This window comes from Acyrthosiphon pisum, chromosome A1 (genome assembly GCF_005508785.2).
Source record: "Acyrthosiphon pisum isolate AL4f chromosome A1, pea_aphid_22Mar2018_4r6ur, whole genome shotgun sequence".
Lineage (NCBI taxonomy): Eukaryota > Metazoa > Arthropoda > Insecta > Hemiptera > Aphididae > Acyrthosiphon > Acyrthosiphon pisum.
The window spans coordinates 7,579,779-7,598,817 of record NC_042494.1 but is presented as its reverse complement, the minus strand read 5'-3'; the positions used below and the strand labels follow the sequence as shown (position 1 = coordinate 7,598,817).

The 19,039-nt window shown below is 27.3% G+C and overlaps 1 protein-coding gene across 2 annotated transcripts in view; it reads left to right on the top strand.

The window, feature by feature from the left end:
- The first annotated feature begins 9,994 nt into the window (after positions 1-9,994).
- LOC100159441 (facilitated trehalose transporter Tret1) overlaps positions 9,995-19,039 on the top strand; it is a 58,038-nt gene continuing 48,993 nt past the window's right edge. Inside the window, exon 1 of one of the 2 annotated variants that reach the window (XM_016808397.2) lies at positions 9,995-10,059. The gene's annotated coding sequence lies outside the window, so the exon portion shown is untranslated. Of the gene's footprint in view, positions 10,060-17,748; positions 18,353-19,039 lie in introns of those variants that run through there. The other variant, XM_008189792.3, reaches the window with a different exon arrangement.

Here is a 19,039-nt window from a genome sequence, read left to right as displayed (position 1 = left end):
TGAAAATTCAGTTTATCTTGTTTTATAATTTATACCTATTCATAAATCTTATTCGATTAGAAAATGTGGTTTATGTTATTATTACTTTGCTAAATCAATCTTAGACTAGGTGAGTACCAGATTATGTTAATTATTTTGATGTATATAATATCCTAGTTACCATATATATATATATCAATAGAACAATTGTTGTATTTAAAAATTGTACATTATACTTGGCTACATTTATGGTAACCGTTTTGTAATTTAAATATTTTTTAATTTTTTGTCGGTTTGTAGCTAATATTATTTTAATACAACTTTTAATAGGTGTACATTATCTGTAACTAAATAACATAGTAATATATAAATGCCATCATATTAAAAAAAAACCGGAAAACAAAATTCTGCTGTATAGTATGTTTTGAGTGAACCGCATAATTGCAGAGTATGTTACACTGAAATGAAAGTATTACATTTAAATTCAATTACCCAAATACAAGTGCCTGCTTAATATACAAAAAAACTATTTAGAGTGGAAAAACTGGTGGATTAGCATATCTACCTACTTCTAAAAAAAATTATAATTTATATTAAAATTAGTAATTTTTAATTACGGTAGGTTTAAACTAATTTTTTCAAAAAATAAATCAAATTTCAAGTCGGTACCATAATAGCTTAAAATTAGTCTAAATATTTTTAAATGTTCGCATTCAATATTGCGAATAGAAAATTATAATTTAAGTAATTCTGGAATGTTTGAAGATTTTGTGTTTAATATTTTTTGTAATTAAAACAAAAAAACTTATACTGTTTGAGAACAAATTATTATTTTTAATCATTTGGACCTTCCAACTGTCAAAATATTTTATTTTAACTGCTTTTTTAGTTTTTAATTGTTTTGAAATGTCCTGCAGTGTACAATTTCTAGTACTGGCAAGTTTTTACGTTTGTTACCCCAAAATACCAATTTGATTAAATTTTTTACTAGATACCTTATTTTAAATTGAAGATTGGAGCTAATTTGTTCTTATCTCCACATAAAAGTGTAAAACAAATCGTTATAAAACCAATACATTCCTCACTCCACTTAGAATTTAAAATAAGTTGATATATGTTACGCAATTTAGTACCTACTATCACACATTGTAAACATACATTTAAAATATTAGATAAATAATTATTTATTTTTAACATTTGAATTATTTATATAATTACATAGGTACTCGTAGTTAGGCTAGGTTAAAGAGAAAAAATATCACAAACATTTTTTTACGATAACGGCCAAGAACCAGGAAGTTTGCTTGGGTACTTATTTAATACATTACTATGTAATATATATATATTTTATATAATTTGCTCTATAAGAAAGAGTACATTGTCATAATATTATACTATCTTCCATTGTTCTGAAACGTTCGCTGCAATATAATTATTTTATAGCTTTTTTATGATTTGACACGAGTATTCTGCACTATAATATTACATTGTATTATGACGGATGGTCATAGGTACAATGTCTTAAGAATTGTCTGGATTCAATAATATTATGTTCATAATATTTAAAAGACATTAATGAGACTTTATTGTTTACGTAATTTCGATAGATCGCTATGTAGGACAAGTAATAAGAGATTTTAGATTTGGAATAATATTAGTAGTATAGTCATATAGATACATCATAATATTATAGGTAATTACTAATTGGGTAGGTACACTGATATTAATTGTATAGATGATTGTCACTATACAAATGACAACAATTATAAAATAATAAATAATGATTAACGATTGATAAATGAATTCATAACTATGTAAAAAAAAATAATAATACGACTGCAGTCTTCTACATAACCATTAACTATTCTCATCTATTATCATGTTCATGTATCACATTGTTGCTGTGCAATACATTTGTACTTGTCATTTTAAAATACCAAATAAATTTCACACTTAATGCGCTGGTAGTCGATACCGAAATGTGGGGCGACAATCCAAAATGTGAACTAATTCCATTTTCTACTTAGATATTGCATCATTGATGGATTATTGTTATGAATGATTGTACTTTTAAAGGGATATGCTTATTATACCAACAAAATAGGTATAATATTTTAATACATTTTTTTTGTTATGTCCGATACGTAAATATCTGATAGCTATGATAGTAGGTTTGTGGCCTAAATTTAACATTTTACTTTATTGATTTCGCCAGAACTTACCATTTCCATAAAATAGAACGTGTTGACATAATTTGAGGAAATCGTATGTTAATATTATCAATGATTTTAAGATAATATAACTAAATTAAGATTTTTAACACATCAAATGCACAGTAAAATTAACGTTTAGTAGTCTGTTGTTTATATGGAAATGTGTAATAAGCACAATGCTGTAGTTTTGGTGCAATTTGTTATCAATAATAGTGGAGTTTATGACTTCATGGTTTTATTAGATATCAGCGAATAAAATATACAAACGAATGAAAATAATAAATCCACACAATATTTATTCATTATTTAATCAAATAACACTTAAAATCTTTCTGTTTCATAAAAATTAAAGACCATAGGTAACAATAAGTTATGTATTTAATTCAATTCCATTATCTATATTCGTAGTGTATAGAAAATATTGTACTATGGTCTACATTGAAAATAGTATGGCGTTTTGTAAACATTTGAGAAATTAGTACCTATCTACGTTTTGCTCCATTTTTGCAAACCAACAAACTATTACTAAATAAGTGGTATAATCACTTTTGTTTTAGTTTTGCCTTTGTAAATAATGCGTTTTGATGTCATTAATACATTTTAAATTTATTTTAACGAAAACAAAATAACGTTTAGACAAAATATGATGGGTAGCTTCTCGCATTTTTCTCTAAAAGAATCATTATATAACTTAATTTTGTCAATTTATGAAAAGTGCTTTGGGATTGTCACCCCACAATTATGTCTTGTAATAATAAATGTTATCAGTTTAGGCGAGTTTAATCATTGTTACTGGTTAAATGTTTCACTCTTTATATAGACAACAATAGATTTTGAAAAATGGAAAAATTCATACCAAACACAATATTATGTACCCTTAATTTGTAAGAATCTATATTTACTATATATAGAATTAGAGTAATAAATCGTTTGAACACATTTTCCAGAGTGACTATTTAAATTTAAATTTTTCAAATAAATTTATAATTTTTAATAACTAAAACAACAATTTTGAAGATTTTAACTATTTTAACACAGTCTTCAATGTTGCATATAAAGTATAATGGTTTTAAATGTCTGCGCAGTATCATCAATGCAGTATTGCATTAGTAATGTTTAAAAATATGTAAAAAGATATAAATTTAAAATGTCGTAATAAACTTATTTACACAATTTTTTGAAGTATATTTGTTCTTATGTGTAATTACTTTTCTGTTTTCCTTGAATATGTTTTAAAAGCATTTTTTATAGAACTGGGCACCTAAATAGTAAATAATAGTTATACTTGACAGTTGACAGTATTCGACATCAACTAGTCGGTAAAATATCTTCGATTACACATCTGCACAGTCCGGACAGTACCTATAATATCAGTTCTTGTCAATATTCATATTTTTTTTGTAACTATCAAACATTGCGGTTAAGATTGTAAATAATACGAGTGACTTAAAAGAATTGTTAATAGTTATTCGTTTGTTACAAGCTTGTCGATAAAATGCGTATTGCAAATGTTTTTAGTTTCAGCACCCATTTGTTTTGTGTCAAAACCGTTTTTATCAGTGACATATTCAGGAAGGGGTGAGGCATTAATGAGCAATTTTCTTATTATTTTTACTCGAATAACCTTTTTTCTGACATCTATTTTTTTTAGAATTCTGCTGACAAAAATACCTGAGGATAGAGAGGGTGGCCAATTTATAATTCCTGGCTACGCCCCTGCATTTGTGTTTTTCTCCGAGTATAGTTTATTAAGCTAAACAATTTTATATTCTACTCCGAGGTTGTTCAATTTATTTTTATGTAATTAAAATCAATAATTAAATTAGTTTGAGAAAAACATACATATTATTATTGTTGTTGATAAACGCGATAGATTGTAAATAATCACTTATTGATAAGATATATGTATATGTATTATGTATATTATTAATAAATCAATACATATATATACATACAGTCCAATGTTTCATTGACTTCAATTTTTGCACTATTGTGATTCAATTGAAAATATTTATGGCTTTGTCAGCTATTGCTATTGCTATTGTCTATTTGTCTTACATGTGAATTTTCGTTTAGACAAAATTAACTTTATTAATAGTATATAAGTATATAACCCATTACTAAAAATTACAATAAATGTTTTAGAAAAACCCACAATTTTTAATTACGTTTCCCACATTTATATTATACTATATTATGTATACCTACACTATATAATATACTTGATTCGTCGAAAGCATATTATGACAGTTTTGACAACGTTGCGTTTTTGATGTATCATATTATCACGCGTAATTGTATGTTTTTTTTTTATAAAAATGCATTTGACGGTTTGACCTGCCGACAATATGATGCAATAATACAACTACAAAAAAAAGATATAACACGCGTGCAAACATAATTTATTAAATTTGATCTAACAGGGCTTAAACTCGTACATTTATAAAAGTTGTCAATAATTTCTGATCACTGAAGTATGAATTTATTACTTTTTTCTATTTAGAATAGATACTAGATAGTCTTACAAACCATGAAAAATACAAAGTACTGTGTATAGTAATATTTGACTAAGAATTATCTTATTATAAATATTTTTCAATATTTGTATGATACGTTTTTAAAGTAATTGTTTAAAATTGTATTCAAAAAAGTGTCACCTAACATCACGATTATTGAAAATTCGACGTTTTAAATTAAAATAATAATTTTTATACTTCTTGTTATTAGTTTTTTATAATATGTTAATTGAAAATTGAAGATGATAATATTACGTTAATAATCTTTAAAATAATTTAAGCAACCTTAAAGATAAGTACATATACGCAATAATATTATTATTACGTATATTATATTATTATTATTATTATTATTATTATTATTGGGTTTTAAAGATTAATACAATTTATATACTACAACATGATTTGTATTCAGAATTATTTTATAATAAAAAATAAACTAGCTTTACCAAAAAGGAAAATATTATCATATACCTAGGTTAAATTTTCATCAAATTTAAATAAATTATTATTTTATTTATTGGTATATTATATATTTACACACTTTCTAAATTGTAATTTATTTACAAAAAGTATATGAGAAAAAGTTAAAGAATAAAAATATTACATTAACTAGTTGTTATAATAATATATTATACGTGTATAATGTATATACACATCTTGTTGCCGCATTACATAAAATAAAGATGATAAATTACGACTACAAATTTCCTTGTGGGTTGAACTGAAAATTCGCAAGAATTATTTCATAAGGGTCAGCAATATATAACAATAGATAATTTGAAATTACATTCAAGCAAAATCTATACAGTTTTTAAAGTCAAATTTATCTGTTTCTGTTTCAAAAGACGAAATGTATATAATATATTGTACTAGTATATTATTAAGAGAACGCCATACCCCGGCAAGTGTTAACCCGTCTTAAAATATTACAACATGGACAATTTGGGTCAACAGAATCAATTTTATGTATTTAACTATACTATTAGAGTTAATTTACCTAACCTACCTCATCGAAAGTAAGAGATATGGGGGCGTATGGCTGATACTGGCTTTTAATCTAGTTTCTTTAATTTGAAAAATCTAAAATCAGTAAAATTCAAAATGTAATATTGGTATTATTTGTTGTAGGTACGTTGAGTTCTTACAAGATTTAAATTTTTAAGTAAGTTATGAACATTTTCATATTTTTAAAAGTAACACTGTCATAACTTATTAAAAAATGTAAATATTGCAGAAAATCAAAGTACAAACATAGCTACTTAATTTAAATTTTTTATGAAATTTAACTATTATAAAATTAACTAACGACACATAATTGATTATGCTGAACACAAATTTGGTATGTAAGTCGGATACAACATATTCGAGTGTAGCATCCTATTAATCCCGCAGAAAACCGTAAATAATACATAATATCAAATATCCTTTTGGGAACAGATGTTCTCCGCAAATTTGAAAAATAAAAACAAGGAAGAAACATCAACCAACAATTTCCATCAAATTACAATAAAATGTTATTAAACTCCACGAATATAATACATAATAATGTAAGTAATATTGTCTTGTTATTTCGAATTAATTAAATACGATGGTCAAAAATGTTTTTTGGCTAATGGTCAAAAAAATAACAAATAATATCGTAGTTCATTAAATTAAATTCATAATGAAACGTTATTATTCAACAATAACGTTGCCCTTGGAAACATATACATATGTTTTACGTTGTATTGTTTTACGATATGTCACCTAGTCGTATTCAAATGTTCGATTGTACAAAACTATTATAATAATATAAGGCTTATACATTGAGAACGATGGTAAAAATATTGATATAGAACATAATAGTATGATTATATGATGAACATATTATATTAATATTTAATAATGATGCATCATAAAGCATAATATGACATTAAGATTATAATATTTCAAATATTTTAACATCAGATCATTTTTCACTGTTTTAAAAATCAAAAGCATAATTATTACACTTTTAGTGTTAATTTAAATCTGCTTGAAATTTATGAAACCTGTAATTGATAGGTAGTCAAGAAAAACAAACGATTTTCTTATGATTTACCATGAATAAATGTTATTTTATATAATGGACATTTTCACGTGGGCAATAAGAATACGAAACTTAACGTAAAAAATGATATTTCTCTTACTTAATAAAATAAATAATAATGTAATATATTGTTTATATTGATATACAGTTAGGATTTAAAATTGATTACAAAGTTTCCAACAAGGCGACTTTAACAAAATTAAAAAATAATATTTTAAAATATTAGATCTACTGTAAAAGTAACAAAATATTTAAATATATAGAATGATGCAATATATTACAACGGAATAAGGTATAGCTGATATACTCAACAGTTCATGTTCTGCAGTATAATATTTTCTTGTTGAAATAGTCCTATGTCTAAAATAAAACGTACCAATGTTTAACTAACATAAGATTTCACAATAACGAATAATAATAATATTGTGTTGCAATTCTAATAAAAAATGTCAATATAACGGTAGTATTTTCATAAATATTTACTTAAAGAGCCTGTAATGCAAATTAGTTTACACCTAAGGAAGATATCTATTTATAATTCACTTGAAATAAAAATAATATATTATTATAATAATATTAATTCAATAATTGTAATTACATATAATATCGTATAAATGATGTTAGTTAATAGTAATTTTATTAAAATAAAGGAAGGATATAGTTTAAGATTTTCAATTTTTTATACATTGTTGTTAATTTATTTTGCCCGAACTTATAACTTTTGTTCTCAGATTATACTGAATATAGTATATGCGTTCTTTAAATACGAAATAATAATACATGTATAATATTGTTAATAACTACTGAGAGACATTTGTTAAATAATAATATTTAAATTATACTTACCTACAGACACTTTTAATCTAATAAAAAAAAGATTTTACGTAAGGTAGGTTAGGTACTTTTCAATATCTCATAAGATCGAATATACAGAGGGATTATTTTAACAGAAAATGCTTAATAGTTCATATTGTATACTTATTAGATTTTAGATTCTGAGCAGAGCGAGGGAGCTATTGTTTTTACAATGGTGTTTATTTTTTTTTATTTTTTATTTTTATATCCTGTATACAAAATTTCTTCCAGAAGGAGTGTTTCGATTTCAACATATAGTACCTTATCTTTTAGCAAAATGGATCAAGATGGTACTTCAAAGAGGTCATTTTTCGATTTTCTCAATATTTATTTAATGCCACTGGAAAAACCACCGAAAAAATACGAAAAAACGCTAAAAATGGGATTTTAATTTCTAACGCTTTGTTTATCACCATAGAAACGAATAAAAAATTGTAATATTTTAATATTAGTTCAACTTGATTACCTACATGATAAAATAAATAATAACAATATAAAATATCCAGACTGACAAACCGTATCCGCTCAGAATCGTTTTTCTTATACAATGATATTATATCATTGAATTCAAATTTAATACAACCATTATACAATGACCCACTTGTAATCTACTGTACAGCAGAACGACATCCACTTACCTGCTTTTTTCTAATTTTTTTCATTTGAAAAATCTAAAATCTGTAAAACTCCAAATTTAAATAGTTTAATATTGTCGTTTTTTTTCACCATTATATTTTTCGATGATTTTTTTTGATACTTGTACTTTTGATTTTTAAACGAAAATCTATATTGTGTGTTTTATTTCTGAATATTTTTTTTTTAAATTATGATTTTAAATGTATTCAGGTATTCAACGAATATAGTTTTTAATAAATGAGAATTTCAAGTTTAGATAAGAAGAGTGAAGTGGCAAGGGGTACCTCGCGAAATGTGTGGTGCACCTCGGCTTATCTATAAACTTGAAATGATTATTAAAATAATAACTTTTCGTTCAGTGTTCAATATTTGTATTATTCATGTGTCAACAGTTTTAGAAAAAGTCTTGTGTTTTAGACTATAATATGAAAATATGAAATTAAAAATCTGTGTTAGGTGCTTGGGAAGGGGGTAGGGGCCATCTGAAAATCAAAAGCTAACAGTTAATGCTTTTCAAAATTTGAGTGTTTATTGCTGTTATAAAATAATCTTCGTATAGTATATTGTATATATACAATCTATACTTGAGCTAATGACTAATATTATATAAATATACTATGTACATATTAGGAAACATAAATTACGAGTAAAGAGTAGGTACATAACATTTTATAAAAATTGTTTTGAAATTGTGTTATCGAATATACCTAGTGATTTTTTTCAAATAATCAGTGCAGTGCAGTTGGGTATAAATATAAATTATATTGTACAGATGTATATATGAAACTTTTTGATGACGGATGAGATGATTGTCTCAATGTTAACAACCATTTTTTTTTATTACATTTAAATTTGAATTATGAAATAAGACTCATGTCTGTACATTGAAATAAATAAATTTAAAAAAGTATACTTCTGTTCCCATAACAATTATGATACTTAAATCATATTATGCATTAATTATACTTAACATAATATAGTTTGAAGAAGTATAAAAAAAAGCTTATCATAAAATAGTATAAGTATATTATTCGAAAAACGATTGCACAAACTAATACGCAAAAAGTTTGTACTGATAATTATTGATAAATTATCGATCGTATAACATTTATCTATTAGCTTAGCTATGTACCGAACTCATTGTGCTTTAACCAAATTCATGATATAATAAGCTGAAGCTGGTAGTTAAACAAGGTAAAATTAGGTTAGCTTAGGTTAGGTACCTACAATTGTATACAATAGTGAAATAGTGAGTCCTTAAGATGTTTAATTATGTTTCGATACTTTATAGATTTTCATAGAGACTTTCAGAAGGGCTACAGTGCCTATGATGACAATCTTATCCAAAATAATCAAATAGGGCTATAACTCTCCCATAATTTAACAACATATAGTGATAATAGAAATTGGACTATTGTAATCATTAATTCAAAAATATATATTTTTTTTATTTCACATGTAATAGTCATACCAGTTACCACTATAATATAAATGCGTGGTCATGAATGTTATTTATTATATGCTAACAATCGATATATAACGTGAACTTACGTTGTACAGCTTAGTGTTTATTTATTAATATAAAAACATTTGACATTTTACAATATTATACTTGCACAAAAACACAATAAATATCGTACACACACACATATTTTATATATACCTACTATAAGTGTGTTATCTTGTTGTATTAATGATTTTTATTTTCAGTTAATAAAACAGTCTGCTCCCACGGACTGAAAATCGTTTACGACGCCTCTGCCGTCTTGGATGCAGATACAATAACTATGTAAGTTACCATAATTTTAAATATATTATCTCATCCCTTTCCAATGAGCAACATAATATACTATAACAACATACGTTTCATGAAAGCTGACGTTGTTCCCGATGATAATATAGTGTATTTAAAGTCATTTCCCACACTGATATTTATTAAAATGTATTCATAAGTCTCGGATTATAATAATATATTTATATTTTAAGACAAACCTATACTGTCAGTTTACACAATATTATATTATATTTGATAATACCGCAATATATTGTATACATATGTTTAACGGTAATAACCATTGCTCAACTAATAAAAAAAATAACATAAAAAATGTGTTTTTTGAGGTAGTATAATACATAATATAATAGTATCTACGCGTTTTGAATAAAAGATGTTCGAAGTTAAATATATATAGGTATACAAAATAATCGTGAAAATTATCATAATATACTACAGGCCTCTGCAGAGCGTCTCAATTATTGTTTATCATAACCGAACGCGGAAACACACATTGTCAAAATAAATTTTAGTCGTTGTTCGTGATCCGAGAAAAAATAATAAAGGTAGGTCTTACCGGAAAACTAACGTTTTGAGTCTTGAGTGTTAATCAAACCAACTCGATAATTACGTAATATATATTATGTACGACAAGTGAAATTTAGATATACAGTCACCCATAGAAGAAACACAACTAATACAACGGACTACACTCTACAGTAGGTATAACATAATATTATTATAGAGCGTTATAATATTATATACAGGGTGATTCGCCAAGCATGCTCACCACCAATTTTTCTTTTAATTAAGAATTTATTCAAATTCTGAATTAGAAACCTAACCTTAACCAACCTAACCTAAAATCAATCTTGTTATTACGTTCAATTATTTCTTAATCCTTTAACCGGGTGACACGTTTCATACAATTTAGTGTGACATACGCTTTACCGTATATGAAATTTATAAAAAGTACCAAAAGTCACACATCGGGCTATAGACGACTCGACGCTGGTATTACGTCTCCATATTATTTACTATATAGTCCATATAATAATAGTGCGGTCTAAATGAAGAATCATCGAGTCGTTAATGTTTTGCTGGCAATCTACTACTATCTCTGGCGAAATCTTTATGGCGAAAATGTAATGTTTTACATAAATAATTATATAGCATTAATATTAAAGGTACAGCCAACATTTTACCCATAACAATCGGACGTTAAAAATATTTACGAATATGTCATAAAACTTGTCATTAAAGGCCCGAGCATGTATTGCGTACCTATATATACATTGTATCTATGCGATATTGCTGTATAACGTGACGTAGTGAAACTATACCATGATATAGATTGGGACCACAATTGTAAAGACTCGTCCGAACGATTGTCATGGTCGGTCAGCGGTGGAGGGTAAAATATTATGTTCTGTTTTTTTTTTAATATTTCGTCTCATCCCTATTTATTTGATTATTTCTAAAAATGTATTTTCCTCATTGTCATTTAGGTCTCCTAATCGGGTTCACCTATGGATACTTCTTTATACTTTTGTATAGTGCATAGTCCAAAATATTTAAAAACGATCTTCTTACATGACGTGTGGTTTTAAGTAATGGTTTTTATGAATCCATTAGGTATACCTGGTAATTTGTAATTAAATGGCTCAATTAGAAATTACACAAAAAAACATTGCAAGCATTTGTTTAAGTGAAATTTTTTAAGTTGTATTCATTTTTTTACCATTTCTGTAAATTAATATCGACTGAAAATAAAAATTAGTACGTACTTTTATTAAAAATTATTTATTAAAAACGTTGATTAAAAAATTGTTTTAACAATTGAAATATTGAATATTTTAATTTACAACATAAACATTTTTATTTGGTAAATATATAAATCATAATATACAAAGTTAAAATTAAATTATATATAATATATATATTATATATAGCTATAGCTAAGGCTTATAATATTTGCTAATGATTGTATGTGGCATATAATATTTTTTTGTTGAGTGGAGAGTATATTTTGAATTTCTGGAGGTTGGAAGTTATAGTTCTGGATCTGTGTGTTTAGTTGAAGTGAGTGCTGATTTAATTTGACTGGTCCCAGGTTTTTGACATAGCTAGAAGGCAGGCGTTGCTGCTAGTGGCAATGAAATTAGATAACTTTTAATTAATTAATCAAGAAAATGCGATTACCTCTAACTGATGGCAATATCTGTCAAAAATGTTAACGACAAGAGGTAAATAATTACTGTAAGTCATGGTTTAAAAGTTAATACTTAATATTTTCCATACTTACATAATGGAAATACATACATGTTCAATACAGAGATTGGAAAACACAATATAAAGATTGGGAACGTAAAATAAAATGTTTTTTTTCGCTTTCACTTAAAATTATAATGTATAAAAAGATATTTTTTGGTACCATATATCATTCTCCTCCCTCCCCCCACTAGTATACAGTTTTAGGAATTGTATATCATATAACTTAATATAAGTTATGATCCTGAATCATATTTTATATTTTGTAATTCGTTTATAATAACACATAATATATATATAATTTATATACTAGCTGATCCCGTGCACTTCATTTCCGTTAAATGTACCAACTCTATAAATGACTCAAACGTTGTTCAATTCGTTGTTTAATATTCAGTGTAATGGTGTTCAAAATTTATTCTAACTGTTGCCTGGAATAAAAATTCTGATTCGCAGCAATATATTATCAGGTAGGACCCCGTGCTGTTTGTACGTAACTTTATAATTTAACTCTAAAGTATCAAAGTTATACCAAGTATGTCACTGAACTCCTCCTAAACGGCTGGACTAATTGTGAATCCCGAGTCTGTCGACTTATAATAGTTTTAAAACCCATGGCAATCATTTATAAACAAAAATTTCCACCGTACATCTCTAAGCCCTCGTTTGAGCATATTCCCTGGTTGGACCTATAGGGGGATGATTTGTTAATCTAAACAATTCGGGGCTTCACCCAAACGCATACAAAAAAATTCATTCAAATCGGTCTAATCGTTTAGGAGGAGTTCAATCACAACACACGTACAGCAGAATTTATATAATGAAGATTACATGTGGATAAATTTACACAAAACACACCACATATACACACAAATAATTTTGTTAAAAAATAATAAATTATTATATTAATTAGGTATCAAAAAACATCTGTTGTATACAGTGAGTTATCGGGTCGCTTAACGGACCACATAATAACGCAACAAACAAACCCAAATTTTGATGTTGGTCAAAATATGAATTATCATTAAATCATAAATTGTATGAATTATATTTTATGAATATAAATTATCAACAACGTACGAACCAAACCAAATGCGGTGGGTACATTGCTTATATTTATATTTATCGGTTATACTTGCGCGTCAGAGTTGGTTACTTACATTAAAACCAAAATGCACATTTGTCGCTTAGTTACTGGCTTGTAATTTGTAAACGAATCAAAGATAATGCATTTAATTACCTGATATTATATCAATATATCATGTTATCGTGTATAACTAAAAATTTAAATACAGCGCGTTAAGTTCTTATTTTACCGAGGTTTTTCTAGAATTTCCCAAACCGCCTCATATTACTTTAAGTAAATATAATTAATTCTTATTTCTAAATAACAGTCATAGAAGCTTATAATATACAACTATTCCTAAAAGGAACCCATCAAAAATCTAGTTGACTTTGAGCATCCTACCTTGATGTGCGCACTTGATTACATTCTTTAATAATTGAGCAGCACTTGTCGTCAAGTACTGAACAGGAGGTGATCAAGACTCGTTTCACCATTACAACACTATAGTACTATACAGTACCTACGCACTCGCAGGGTAGACGGGAACCTAACAACTACATACCTACCCTTCGTGTATACATTGTCAGTTAAGTACTTAAGTCTTAAGTATGACAAGTAGTCGCTCACTCGCTCCCTAAGTAATGGCCCAGTAATAAAATAAAATATTGTAAATATAAAAGTTTAGGTCGATCCAACTTTGTAAATGGATACCTAGTGAATATTACTATAATTTCAATAACAACCGATCAAAATACGATAAAAAGCTCACCCTATACACGACAGATGACGTAGCTGTGAATCCGCGGATTTGTATACTATCGATCGTGTTATCACTTATCTGCACGTGCCACGCACCGACTAGACGTGATATAATTGATAAACTTCCAAATGTCATAATTTCGAAACTAAATCCGAGCGCCAATTTTTAACTTCACTTTTGTTTAGACTTTAGAACACCTAACTTTATAAGTTAAAACAAAGTAAATTGCATAAGCAAGAGTGTCCGTTAAAGTAAGAATATACAAACTCTTCACTTCGTTATCTACGAGTGCATGTGCACTACACTATACAGTATTGTATAGTGTTGTGTGGAGCCACAAAATTCTGGCCGTGGCCCTTGTAATTTGATTTATACGTCACCGTCCGCGAGCGTTTATAACATTATATTATAATTGTGTGCATCATCTACGACGAAATGTTGGTGAAAAGTGTCTTGAGTATGCCTCGTCAAAATATCACCTCCGACTCGAGTAAATGCATTGCTTGTTTCCTGAAAATTATACGCCGGGTGACTCGTAATTTATTAAAGTAAATTCACATTAGTCACCAATAATAATCATTAAGTATTATAATATTATTACATAATATACTGATATTATTTACAGGTTACTTGTAGGAACAGTGACAATTGTATATGCCTCAACGAAAATTTGTAGAATTTATTGTATTTCTATATGATGTGTGTAATTTTGGAAAATTTAAGTTGAAACTTTAGGTAAAAATTATTACATACGAAAAACGATTCTAAGCGAATATGGTATGTCAACTTATATTATTAGGTATAGGTAGTAATATATATTTTATGATATTATTGCTATTAAAGTATTTTATTGCAAAAACGTTGCATTTGAAAATGTCATTGTGTGTAGAAAATATAATAATACACCTCAAAAGTTTCAAGTACCCTTGAATAATATTTTTAAATTATAGAAAAATGACTAAGCTCGCTCGCTATTCTTAGTTTAAATATCTAATTTCACCCAAATATAAACTTAAAATATCTATAAAAAAATTTTATGTATTTTTTAGATTCTTTGGTAACAGTATGAACTACTTAGAATAAACCTCGTATGTATAATTTTTTAATAAAAAAATTATATCAAAGTTTTGTAAATTTAAAAAATTTGAACTTCAAATGCTTATAAAAAAATTGTTCATCTATATGAATATTTTTAAATATCTATAATAACAAGTTATGTGGAAACTTTAATTGTACAATTTTTAAACTTTTTGACCTTGCAAAAATTATAGGAATAATCTAAAAACAATTTCAAATGTTATATATCTATGAATAGCTCGAAAAGAGGGAACATATTTAGAAAATTATACCATGTGTAAGAAATGAAAATATTAAATTGTTGTGAATATTTGATGAACCGAAGATTATTTGTATTTAGTCTCACCGAGTCATAGTAGGTAAAGTAATGAAATTAAAATATTTAACGGTAGATATCAATTAAGAAGATGTCAACGCACTATTTATTTTCTCTCTCTGACCCACGTGCAACATACCAAATTGTACTCGTATGTTCACAATAATGATTGTAATTATATTAATTTATAAAATTAGAGTGAAATTACCTATTATAAAATATAAAGGTAAGATTATTATCCAGGGTATCTCATAGGCGTTTTATTATATTTTAATTTTAAAGCGAGTTAAGAGTATTTTAAGATGTACAAACAATTTACAATTTCAAAATATTCATAACTTGCTTTGAAATTAAAATATAATAAAACGCCAATGAGATGCCTTAGATATCTTACCTTTAAATTTTATAATAGGTAATTTCACTCTAATTTCAGAAATTAATATGATTATATTATTATAATCATTATTGTGATTGTAAAATTTAGTATGTTGCACGTGGGTCAGAGAGAGAAAACAAAAAATGCACTAACATCATATTAATACAATTAAAATAAATGTATACAGACTAGGTTTATAGGTCTAAGGTATGGAAGTATAATTTTGGGCGATTATGACAAAAACGTGGTCGTCAGTCTGTGCGATTTGAAATTGCCAAATAATTATTTGCAAAATAATATATATGTATAACAATAAATTAAAAACAAAAGTCAAAATCAAAAACTCTGTAATATAATTTTAATCGTCGTATGACATTATGATAATATAATAACTAACATTTTTTTATGGAATTTGAGTGGGAGGGCATCTCTCACATGAGTCATCCACCCCCTGTGTCTGGGTAAAATAGTCGGGTGACACATATATATTAAGTGCATATAATCGTTGCTTCGAGTTACTTGTATTAGTCCAGTGCCTTGGCGAACTAAAAATTTTCCAGAGGCAAATTACAAATATCCCAAGTATTAATTCATAATAATGTATTAATATAATATAACTAATTATATTTCAGATCGTTATTAACTACCTATTGAGTATATCATCATATTAAATTTACTTGGGGACCCACCGGCTACCACCCACCCCTCTATTTAAGAAAATCTCAGAGGCAATTGCCTCTGAAATTACCGTTCACCACGCCACTGTATTAGTCAATAACTTATAAGAATCATTTCTTTACATATATATCGCGCACATCTATACGTGATTTTCTACGTTATTTTATTATTGTGGCTGTCAAGTGACAACGGAATAATTGGGTAGGGTGTGATTGCCGTGTGAATTCACTGCAATGAGGACAAAAGTTCCCCGAACATAGGGCATTTTAGTATAGCCGTGTGCCTGTGTAGGAAGGTATCATCTAATATTCTGATATGATATATTAATATAAATTTATAATTTCATAGAGTACTGATCGAGATAAGTAGCTTTTTAAAGTGTTCAAAAATTTTAAAAAAATCGAAAAAAAATAAAAGATTTAATTTTAAATCGGTGGATAGTAATAACTACTAATAAGTAAGTAATAACACTAATAAGTAATTTTTTTTCTTACGGGTAACCAATTGTTAGAAGAAATAAACAAATATGCGGTTATGATTTTTATCCGCTCGTGTAAAAAATATAGCGACCAAATATTAAATACAGGTTAGTATTATTATCCAATCATAATAACAATTTAATTGTATACAAATACAACCAGTACCTACAAAAATGTATGTATAAAAATAATAAATATCATACAGAATGATTAGTTTAAAGGTAAACACTTATTTTCACAAAAAGTAATACCAAACGTTTATGGAAATATTGTTTTTATATAACTTTTTAGCATAATGTATATTTTTTCATAATGCCTTCAAATTATTTAGAAAAAATATACCCAAAAGCGTTAATTATTCTTCTAAGAAATGAGTGTTTACATTTGAAAGAATCGCCCTGTATAATACCAACAAAAATATCACGGCGGAACGGACAGGCTAAATAAAAAATACAAACTGCGTCGCAGACTGCCGCGGCGGGAATAATTGCGTTTTGAAACACGCCACGGGCCAAAAATCCTCGGCTAAGTTTAGCCACGACATTCCGAAAATAAATATGGGATCGAGCTATAGGTACAGTGTACATAGCAATCGTGTACCGTTTGCTTGACATATCGTTGGCGCGTACATAATACTCACACCCGGGTTCTGTTCCACGCGAGTTCCGGTAAAGTCCACAAGTCGTATGTGACACCACGCGTGCTTCCCCGAGCACTATACGCGTTACTATACTTAAATGAGTTACGAAAATCTTAATAATTTAATCATTGTCGTGTTTTAAACGCCCGCAGTTTTTTCCGACTACACTATATTATCCTTATTATTATACGATCACAATTCATATCGAGATACTTAACTTATCACGGCTGTAGTCGACTCGGCGGGGACGTGTTTAAAGAATTTTCGCGCGCCCCCTGGCACACAGCTGCGGTCAATACCGCTAGTAAATGTCAATACTTTGGTACACTCTATACTTACAACTTACAGAACGATCGACTCAGAAGTTCTTACATTTTTCATACGATAAACTATAAAATCAACCGCAACTAAAACATTTGGTGGTAGATTTATTTTTGTCTAATCGATATTTTTGACACACTACTGTCTACAATCCACGATATATACTTGTCAAAACGGAAAAATCGTGATCACCGCAACCCCTACCGTCTTCATGTTATGTGATGTGAAATAGCAAGAAGAAGAAATAAAATCAACTTTGTAGCGTGTCTGAGTCGAAAATTTCACACAAGCAAGAGTATTGAAGAGGATCACAGCAAACTACAGGTAAGCAGCTTTTGGTGCGGAACTGGGATTCTTTGTTTTTTTTTTTTGAACAATAATAATCCACATAAACATTGTATTACGAAAACGATCAATAGTTATAATCGAACTTCTATATTTGTCATGTGTTTAGTATAAACTCTGATTCCAATGTCACCATCACGTAAAATGTTTTCACCACTGTGTGCTATCAAAATATTAACGTTTGTTTTGCAGAGAAATAATGAAATTTAATAATAATGAAATAATTTTATACATGGTCGTATTCGTTGTCGACAATTTAAACTTGAATCCTGCGGTGGTGGATTTAGAATTTTTTTCATGCGGGGAGATAGTATAGCGAAACGTATTTTCAATTTCCTTGAAGTATGGATTTTTTATGATTGTTACTATACCCCAAATTCATACAAATTATTTATGCCTACTTATTTGTATTGTCATATAAGTAATATATCTACGATTTTTTAATTTTCACTGTAAGCATGAAAATCGAACTCTTTAATATTATGAGAATGTTAAGGAAGAAAAATCCCCATAGATCAAATAAAAACCTAAGACCAATACAAATTCTAAGTAAGGTTGTCTACTTGTGTCTTAGTCTTCGATTTGTAATGATAATTATTTTTTTGTATTAATGTCATCTTGCGAATAACAGTAAATTATATAATATATATTGCCTATAATATTATG